The 9725-nt window shown below is 35.9% G+C and overlaps 1 protein-coding gene across 1 annotated transcript in view; it reads right to left on the reverse strand.

The window, feature by feature from the left end:
- LOC149708740 (uncharacterized) overlaps positions 1-9725 on the reverse strand; it is a 77567-nt gene that overhangs the window by 19506 nt on the left and 48336 nt on the right. The gene's annotated exons all lie outside the window — the stretch shown is intronic.

A 9725-nucleotide genomic window follows, 5' to 3' on the forward strand; every position in this document is an offset into this window, starting at 1 on the left:
ACTTCATTCGGTGTGGGGTTTATTAGTAAATCCCCCGTTTCAGGATCTGTAGTCCTTTCGGATTTTCCGTAATCTTTATCCCATCCGATAGCAGCAAATTTTTCAATTCGTCTTAAGTTGTTTCGTCTAACGACGGCTTCTAAAGTAATGAGTGAATTCATTCTACCGTCCTCACTACAGCAGATTGGGCAGGAAGGTGTGTCCGGCGTATTGTCAGTTTCGGAGAACGCTATTGATTCGTTCCTGTTGGTGTAAAAATTAACCGGATACTCTGATTATAAGTCTGGATACAAATGCGCATGGAAGGGTTAACTATATTGTTAAGTTTCACGGCGTCCTTTAAAAATATTTTGTTTCTGGGGTTATACACGATACCGTCCAAGTTGTTCCAAATTATTCCTTCGGTAATACACGGGAACTGTAAAACAGAAAATCTAGTTTTAAAAGTGTTCAAGGTGGTTTTTAAATCGCGCAAATAAAATTTTAAACACCGCCCTACTTCATTCGCAACACCAATATACAATAGTATATAGTAGGTCATCTAAAATAACTAGGTTCCTCACACTAGAATCTAGGATGCCCACATCTAATAACCCTTCATGGAATTCCAAGTTTGGTGTATGGTATTGTATAACGCTAAATATGCCGTATAACATCAAATTATTCTTTCGGGAGTGGGTGAAATACACATATCCTTATGTTTAATTAATTCCCCCACGAAAACACACTTCCCACATCCGGTGACCCCGGCTATGGGTGTTGCATACTTAAATCCATATCGACAAATGGTAGAGAATTTAATTTAAATATATCTAAAGAGAACTTGAGAATTGTACTTACATTTTAAGTTTCGGATCTGGATCGGTACTTCGAGGAAGGTTAAAGAGTTGTAGAATGCCTTATCCTCAAACTGTCTACATCTTTTATACTGTATTGTCACGTGACCTTCTTCTAGGGTATGATTGAATTCTAACCACGTCAACGTGGCGTTCTTCTAAAATATGATAGGATTATCGCGATGTTTTGCCATGTAGAGTCAACATGGCGTTAAAAACCCCGAGCCATGACAAGGCTTAGCGATGCGTTCAATTTTCAACTTCAATATCGGAGATGGTATGTGTTCGTATTTACACTTAATTTGCATTCTAAAACATTCTAGGTTGCGAAATTCATGGTTTCTCCTGTCCTCGTGAGGAATCAGGTACACTGTCGTATCTGAAAACTGTACTTTCATACTTCCCGCTTACTTCGTTAATAAGTCTTTCATATGCTATGACTTCTAGTCTTAAGCCTAACTTCCCGAACACGTGACGTGGGTTTCAACCACCATAATTCAAGCCAATTTAAGATATTGACGAAATATAGGGAATTTTCAAAGATATATAATTAATTATTTTCTTTGACAAATATTTGCCATATCATAAGTTAGAACGTTATAAACTAATTCGAGTACGAATTATTGTATACATTACTTATTATTACACTTTGAAATCCCGCATGCATTTACTTTAACTCGCCTCAAAATCGTAGTATATAAGGAAGTCAAATCCTATATTATAATAACAAGATAAAATCCCTATCAGCGGATCCCTTATCATTGAGACCATGCATTTATTATTTTCTTCGAAAAGTAAGATAAGACACGCCAACGGGAATAGATAACCCTATCTCAAGTGTTCGACATGAGATTAAACGTCTTCATAAGATTACACGCCAATATTGCCCTATCAGTTCACGCCAAGTCTAACATCGCGACTTTCACGCCAATTGTCCCAATCAGTTCACGCCAAGTCTGACATCACGATTTTCACGCCAATTTCCCCCGCCAGCCCACGCCACTGGGCCAGCTCCGACATAATGCTACTACTATTAGTGCACCATACAGTTTAGCAAATTAAAGACAAATAATAGTTATATATGATAATATGTAATGCTTTCCACGTTTTAGGTTGTCAAAAATATCTCACTTCCTTGATTCAAATACTTCGACGATAGGTACTCAGTTTCGAGCTAATTCCGGCCTCGCACTTATTACTGCGTTTTAAAACGCTCATTCATCTCATATAAAGCCCCTATTCACCGCACTTCATTGATAGTAAACCTGAATTACAGGAATATTTATAGTGCTTTTTAACATATTTTTCAGTCAATCTGCCGGACTTCTAATATTACTACTTAGTTAAATGGTGTTGAAAGTAGACAAAGTTACGCAAAGTAAGTCACAGTACTAAACCTAATCTTATATTTAGCACCACTTTTTGGTGTAAAACAAATTCATTTGTAAACCATATCAAGTCCCAATTTACCCAATTTCAAGTCCTTGTTTACCCCATTTCAAACCCCTATCTACCCCATTTTAAGGTGCTATTTACCCCTATTCAAGTCCCTTTTCACTTCTATTTCAACCTATTAGTTACCCCTATTCAAGTCCCTATATTTACTCCTATTCCAAGGTCCTGTTTATCCCATTTAAAACCCCTTTTCATCTCATTTCAAGCCCCCACTTACTCATTTCAAGTCCATGTTTACCCTGCTTCAGGTCCCTATTTTTCCCATTTCAAGCCCCCATTTTTACCATTTCAATCCTCTATTTCAAGCTCCTATTTATCCCATATAATACCCCTTTTCATTTCATTTCAAGCACCCACTTACTCATTTCAAGTCCATGTTTACCCTGCTTCAGGTCCCTATTTATCCTATTTCAAGCCCCCATTTTTACCATTTCAATCCTCTATTCACCCTCAAACCTTTCTGTGGTCTGTTAGCACAATGTTTATAAAAATAATCAACACATAATTCAATAACTGTTCATTGGAAAATATTTCAAGGAATAAGAATTGTTATTTTTCTTTAATGGCCCTGATTAATATTAAACTTACTGATTAAACATTTCGATATTTGAACTTTGTGTGGAAAATTCCTATCTGGTGCTGTCCCGTAGGTCTGAATTTTGATTTGACCAAACGATGAAACAGCCAAGTTGTATTAAAAACAAGTTGGGAAACCAAATTTTACCTCTTCGAGTCGAGACGGGGGCTAACTCCCCAATTAAGAGGTTTATCATAAAAAATTAATATAATTAATATTGACTATTTTAATCGTAAGTAATTTTCATTAATTCCAGTTAAGACGTTTTAAGAAACGTTATTGCTAAAAGCATTATAAACATAGCTAGTGTACACGTTTGAATTCTAGTGTATGCCACTTAAACAATTTGTTTAAATTTAGGGTATATAAAGCGATTTATTTACTGTAATTGATTTGAAAGGCCGCAATTGCATGAACTTTTGGTCGAAGTCCTGCCATTGGGAGGCTTGGCGCTTGTCGTATCACCGCACATATATCCTAACCTTAACTGTGATAATAGAGTAGAAGCCAATATGGGTTTCTGTGAACTGCGAAAGCGGACAGGATATTGCGAATACGTATGCTCCGATTAGCCAACTGCGAACGCTTTGACAAACACACAGAAAGACAGACACACACTGATACTCCCAGTGTAATCCCTCTCCGTGACGTCATCGTCACTCGGAGAGGTAAAAATAAATCAAAAATTTGCGAATCGCTTTATAAAGGAACATTTCTAAAAAGTTTAAATGGTCTGTTTTTATCTAAGATAAATGAAGTCGGCCGAAGATTTGCCGGATTAGGACATTTCGACTCGGCACCGGCCATCCACATGACCCAATATGTAGTTGTAACAGTAGTTGGAATGTCGGGCAGACTCCCAACTGACTAATCGATCGACCATCAATAGAAAAATCCGCCGAATAGTCGGTTTGTTGGACTGAAATCCACAAAAATGTGACCAAAAAAAAAAGGAGTGTCGGCCGACCGCATATAATTAGAGCCTAAGTTTGTAGAAATACACTGATAAACGCTGTCGGCCAAAATGTTGCTTTGGCCCATTATAAAATTTCAAAATTTTACGTCTCTTGCCCGACGGCTGAGAAACTGTCCCGACTGTTTTTGGGACAGACTTAACGAGCTAATGGTGTGGTCATGAAATGACTGAAACTATCTACAGATATTAAAGTTTTGAATAATCCTTGATTACATTTAATATATAAATATAATTTTACGCATATAAGCGGATTATTTTAGAATACATTTGAAAATATAGCATAAAGAATACTGTCCAACGCTCAAATTATTTTAAAATAAACTGCCCTTGAATACAAAAACTTAAATAGCTTCTGTAACATGCCGAGGTGAAGGCGAAATATTTCTTATTTATTCATTTCACGAAATAAGATTGGAAAGTGGTCGGAGATGCGTGTAAATTGAATGTGGGTCACTCCCAATGATATAAATATGAGCTTAAGTAATGTTCCATAAGTTATACTCCGTAATGCTAGAGACTTACTGAGAGCTAGTTAAAGAACGAAACAAAAATTTACTACACTCGGTTTTGCAGTACATCTTAATATCTAGTTAGTAATAGGCCTTTGACAGCTCCTCAATAGGCGTCGCTTTACGAGAATCTGTGACGTTTCATCTACGTCACTTCGTGACAAGCTTATGGAACATATCTTATGAACTTATGATACGAGTCATTTGCACTAGACTAGAAAGTGACCCACATTCTATTTACACGCAACGCTTGGTTCGACTGACCACTTTGGATCAGGAGTCTTTGAAGGACCGAACTGACTAATTCAAAACGAGACATTTACCATATCGCGTTTCGAACAGTTCAGTGCGGACTGTCAAAGATTTTCCGTACCCTTACCCGTCATCACAGCATAAAGAAACCGATATCTATATCTATATAAATCAAAGTCCTGACTGACTGACTGACTGACAGACTGACTGATAATCAACGCCCAGCCCAAACCGCTTGCCCTAGAAGGCTGAAAATTTGCAGGAACGTTACTCATAAGTAGTAGGCGCGTACTAAGAAAGATTTTTCCAATCCGACGCCATCTTAAAAAATGGCGCCCAGAAATGTAAAAACTCTTCTCTATGCAACAAAGCCCGCGCGTTTCAACCGATATCACAGATATTTAGTACACGGGTTTCCTTTAACCTATAGACGGACTGAATGGTCTTTTGGGTTCGATTTGTTGCCATCTTTTTAAATGGCGGTCAAAAACGAAAAAAAACCCTTCTTTATGGAATAATGTCCGCGTGAAAAGTAATAAAAAATGTCCCGACGGGCTGACGGGCAACGCCGAGTGCATTCGCTCCTAGGTTGCTACAAAAATATTAGTCATCAGTAAAATATACCCATTCTTTGTATCATTTTGATGGAAATTCTTATTACACGCGAGCGACGCCGCGGGTAACAGCTAGTGGTAACATAATTTCATTAAAAGCTGTATTGTTAACCACAACACGGATGGTCAGTTTGGGGCAACACTTAGAACATTATTTTACGCTGACTCGCAGAATGCGTAACAGACGAACTAAATTTTTCAATAACTGTATTGTATCTTATGCTCAGTCTGGGAAATAAGGATAATTTTTTAAAACTAGTGTTAAATATATGAAGAAAAGTAGATTTCCATGTTATAAAGGGGGGGTATGTAATTTGAAAGAGATAAATTATTAGTATTATTATAAATACATTCCCCTTAAAAGGATGGGCAAGTTTACACTTATTGGTTCTGATTCACCAACGATCACTTATACTAAAGTTTATATATCTAGTTGTTATATAAAACCCTATGTCAGTTCTAGCTTAAACGGTACATGTAGATAGAAAGAGAAAAAAAATAATGTTAAAAAAATGTAGAATGAAGTCGTACAACACTGTGAATCAGCGTTTGTTAGTGTAAAGACAAAATTTTGCTTTCGTACTGACAATGGAGATAAGTTCATGCACTGCTATAAGATATTTAGTGTCTTATGTCTAGTACGATAAGTGTTGACATAAATTGTTACCCTGCCATTAAGTTTATATGTCTGAAAGAGATCTTTAATCCGTCCCACCCCAACTTGGTATTAAATTATATGAGACAATACCTCAGTGAAACCCTTCCCTTTAGTGTGGTCTTGGTATGACACGCTAGAGGTGATTAAAACTTCATCTCGGTTGCCGGCGAGTAATTTTAAGAGAAACGTCTATACAAAAGCATACTCGCTTAAAAAATATGTTCTTCTTTTAACCAGCTTTGCTTTCGAAATTTAAAATAATCAGTACCTTAAGGGGTGGAAAATTACCGCTTCTTCAGAGTAAAATAGAAGCATAAGTTGTCGGTCGAAGATAGCGGAAGAAAAAGCCCACCATAACAATAGAGACTAAACTGAAAATTCCACCCAAGAGAGTAAGGCCACCCATATATACTTCTCCCTTTATATTAGCTGCTTAACAGAACAACAGGGGAAATTAAAATTTCTCGTATATTTTCGGCGCTGAAGTAAGGGGCCAAGAGACATTTCACAAAAAACCTAATGATCCATATTTAAAGAGAGTTATTCGCTTATGAAATTGATTGTGAAATAAGTATTCCTACCAATTACTAACCATAACCACCAGATTGAAGATAACTTCAAAATATCTATATTTGCTTGAATTTTAGTCAACCGCTTACGTAAATATGACGCAGAAGGGGAAATAATGTAATTCCAGCTTATTTCGAACATTGGAGTCGAATTTTCGCTAATATGGTTTTATAAATTATAACCCAAAATTTTTTAACTAAACATATCTTATTTTAAAGATATAATTATGCCCTACTCTATTCCTGCTAGCAGTGGAGGAAGTACTGTATTAGCCAAAAACTGAGCGACTCAACAAAAGCCGACACTAAGGCCTATGCTATTACGAAAGAAAAACTGAGCTAGTTTTGTTAGAGCGAGGTTCGGCCTAAGCTATTGTAAGTGTTTAATCGTTGCTCAGTATATGTCTGAGAAGTTAAGTGCACATCGGCGAAACGTACGTTTGTGAAAGGCTAGCATCAAAATAACCGTATAATACTTTAGTTCCTGAAGTATTTTAACTGTATATTAGTTTTGTGGCATTTATTTCCAGAAAGGTTTTAAGCGTTCTATAGAGACGTTGTCATTTTTATACGTCTTAGCATGCCAACATTACTTACCTTTAGCCCTAAAATTGGTACACGTTATAGGCCATTATGTCATAAGTTCAAAAGATATGTTCAATAAGTTTTCCATTGCTTACTGAGAGCTTGTCATGAAGTGACGTAGGTTTGAAGTCATAGATTCTCGTAAAGCGACGCCTGGCGAGGCGCTGTCAAAGGCTTAGTACAAACTAATTTCTAAGGTTCACGCAATTGCGGATTTTTCATCCTTTGCTGTTATTCAATCGCCTTATATGTATACCCTAAATTTCCAAAAATTATTAAAGAGGCATACGCTAGCATTCAAACGTCAACATTAGCTAAATGTTTAAAATGGTTTTAGGAATAACTTTTCTAAAAATGACTTAACTAATATCAGAAGTGGTATGATACTAGAAGTTTTGAGCTAACCAAATTCTTCACTCGGCATTAGTGAAAAGACTTGATAAAACACAAACGGTTGGCCCTCTAGTGGCGGTTTCAGAATTTTCCCTCCAAAATGTGAGACGCTCGCGGTGGTAGACGGCCGAACTAGATTCAAGGAGCCGGGTCCGTGTTCTGCGGCTTTAGGTTGAGGGGAAGGGGGTAGGAAATGTTTTCGGAACTCGACCAATTTTTCTCTCTCTAGTTTTAGCGCGTGGGAAGCGGCATAAAATCCTCAAATTTGTTCACTAGTGCCAGGATCTATTGCCAATGCTAGAGCCCTTTACTTCTAGTCTCATACCACTTCTGCTAATATTAAGGTAAGTTACTGACGATAAAAATAATTAATATCATTCATATTTATTTAATTATTTAAGAAAAACGTCTCGACTCGGTGAGGTTTATTTTGATTTCCCAACTTGTAGTGTTGTAATATATTTTCTATATTTGACGTTACATGTTTTTCACTATACAGTAATAATTAAATCATATTTATATGCGAATCACATAGTAATGTTAGAATTGTTTTTTTTTTTCAATTAGTGTGATAAAGTTAATTCAAATGTTCGTATTTCACGTTTTAATCCGTAAGGGGTCGATATAAATTCGGTTTAAATATTCTTATTTATCACGAATGTTTTAGAAATCTGTACGATATTATTAACCGCTAGTAAGTTAAAGATACTCATGTTTAGGATAATTAAATGTTTAATAATTGTTAAGATTACAAAAATAGGTGCATGTTTCTCGTTGGAGTTCTTAAAAAGTTCTGAGCGATAAGAGAGATTTTAATACAGGTAAAGCTAGGGGCTTAGCTTCAGTATAGAGGTAGCAATTTTCTTGGTGGTCAGACTCATGGTTATGTCCATCCATAGCTTATTTGATTAAAAGATATATCTTTTCTATGAAATCTCTTCTCGCGCGCCAAAGGTGTCTTTCATAAATTCAAAACGTTTGTAATATAAGGTTCATGCATAAAATAATTAAAATTTACTACTTCAATTCATAACACATTCCCCCGTTAATGAAAACAAATGTATAAATCAAACATTTTACAAATACGTCGAAGTATCTAATTCAAATCCAACTCTAAAGAGTGTCAAATTTTTGCGGGCGTTTTAATCCAGTTTTGCGGTCTATCTCGTCCCTGGTACACTTCAATTTGAAATTAGGTTTAATCGTTATGAGAAATTTAGTTTTAATTGCCTAGTTCAAACATTTGTTATGATTCGAAATTTTACAACAAAATGCCGTATAAATGCGGCTTTTCGGAACAAACAGCTAAAATCAAGGAAAATTATGACTCGAGTTCAAATTGAAGTTTAAAATTCATACAGGGTGTAACAACACACATATAAGAACACCTATTCTGAATGTATGATAAATGTCAGAAATACGACACTGCTTTCAAAGCCAAAATTAGAATGAGGGATCTCATTTTAGGAGTAGTAAAGCGACATTTTACTCTAGTCAAATGTTCTTAGCTGTTCCACCCTGAATAATTAAAATGCTAAAAGCTCATTTTGTATTTGCTCACCTTAATTATTTGACGAGAACAGATTCTATGCGATTTCATACATCAATATCTGAGCTCCCTTTATCTCGAAACGCCACATTTATACCCGTTTTTGTTATAAAATTTTGAATCATAACAAGTGTTTTAACTACGCAATTAGAACCAAATTTCTCATATCAACTAAACTTAATTTGAAATTGTAATATTTACAATAATTTCTAATTTCTAGCCCTTTGTGGGGTTTGAAGAAGGTTTTTGTTACAACAACGATTTGTATAAATGCAGTTTTTTAAGGACTGCAAAGCAGAACTCGTTCTTGTATAATATCTGTCTCTTGTTTGGAGAAACGTTATTAGTATTAAAACCAGTGGTGTTACAGTTATGTAAACACGTTCCGGGGTAGCTGATATATGGTACAGCACTAATTTAACATGCCGACGGTTCTATATGAGCCTAATACTTCCTAAAATGGTACTCTTTAACACAAGGGAGGCGTAGCGTAACATGTGAAAAGTACCGGGATTGACGATCGGCGCTTCCAAACTAATTTTAAACTTGCTTAAGTGGTAGTATTTAAAATACCAGGAAAATACTAATGCTAAAATTATTTCAAATTGTTAAGGGCTTTGCTCAGATGGTAGAGAGCTGGTAGCATGAGTGAGATACCACCATCGATGCCCAAAGCTTCAATTTGAACTTCGTACTTGTTAAAGTGGTAGTATTTAAATTTATGGTGTTATATTACACTAAAACGTCAAGGA

This window comes from Phalangium opilio, unplaced genomic scaffold (assembly GCF_054372755.1).
Source record: "Phalangium opilio isolate 3A_F unplaced genomic scaffold, DU_Popi_V2 ptg000013l_1, whole genome shotgun sequence".
In the NCBI taxonomy this organism is placed as follows: domain Eukaryota; kingdom Metazoa; phylum Arthropoda; class Arachnida; order Opiliones; family Phalangiidae; genus Phalangium; species Phalangium opilio.